Genomic DNA, 1,240 nt, shown 5'->3' with positions numbered 1-1,240 from the left:
ACCCGCAGGCTCAGGCAATCCACTCACCTCAGCCTCCCAAAGGCGCAGGATTACAGGTTGTAAAGTTTGGGCCTCACTTTGAGCCCCATGTCACCTAGTCTGAGATCAGGTCCCTTATTGATGAAGTGTTTTCCCCTGGCAGTTTCCCACTACTGCCAATCCCTTTCTTACAGTACTGTGATAATTTCTTATAGTATTGTGATAATTTACAGATGCTAAATCCATCAAGCTGCTGTGAAGTTCATATGTATGTCCTTCTTTATAGCTTCATAATAGTCCATCATATGTATATACCACATTTTCTTAATCCAGTCTACTTTCAGCGGGCATCATGGTTGGTTCCCTGTTTCTCTATTGTGAATAGTGCTGCAATAAACATGCGTGTGCAGGTTTCTTTTTTGGAGAATGATTTCAGTTCCTTCAGGTATATTCCCAGGAGGAGGATTGCTGGGTCATATGGAGGTCAATTTTTAGATCTTTTAGGAATTGCCACAGTGTTTCCACAGAGGCTGTACTAGTTTACACTCCCACCAACAGTGTAGGAGTGTTCCCTTTTCCCTGCATCCTCTCCAGGATCTGTTGTTTTTTGAGTTATTGATGATGGCCATCATGACTGGAGTTGGGTGGTATCTCAGTGTAGTTTTAATTTGTATTTGTTTGATGATTAGAGAGGCGGAACATTCTTTCATGTATCTATTGGTTGTCCATGTGTCTTCTTTTGAGAAGTGTCTGTTCATATCATTTGCCCACTTTTTAATATGGCTACTTGTTTTTTTTCTTTTTGGAATGTCTGAGTTCCTTGCAGATCCTGAATGTTAGGTCTTTGTCAGATATACAGTGAGAAATATTTTTTCCCAGTCTGTGGATTTTTTTCCCAGTCTCCTCAGTCTCTTGTTGGTTTCTTTCACATTGCAGAAGTTTTCCAATTTGATAAGGTCTCACTTGTATATCTTATCTCTTATGGCACGGGCACATGGAGTTATGATCAGGAATTGGCTCCCAGTTCCAATTTCCATAAGAGTGCCTCCTGCATTTTCTAAGGTTCTTATAATTTGAGGTTTTACGTTTAGATCTTTGATCCATTTAGAGCTGATTTTTGTGTGTGGTGAAAGGCAGGGCTCATGTTTTAACCTTCTGCATGTGCTCAGCCAGTTTTCCCAGCACCATTTACTGAATAAGTTGTCCTCTCCCCAGTGGTTGTTAATGGAGGCTTTGTAGAAGATGATCTGTTATATTCTTT

The sequence above is a fragment of the Carlito syrichta genome, unplaced genomic scaffold (genome assembly GCF_000164805.1).
Source record: "Carlito syrichta isolate Samal-C Ts95f unplaced genomic scaffold, Tarsius_syrichta-2.0.1 Scaffold302370, whole genome shotgun sequence".
In the NCBI taxonomy this organism is placed as follows: domain Eukaryota; kingdom Metazoa; phylum Chordata; class Mammalia; order Primates; family Tarsiidae; genus Carlito; species Carlito syrichta.
Note: the sequence above shows the minus strand (reverse complement) of the source record.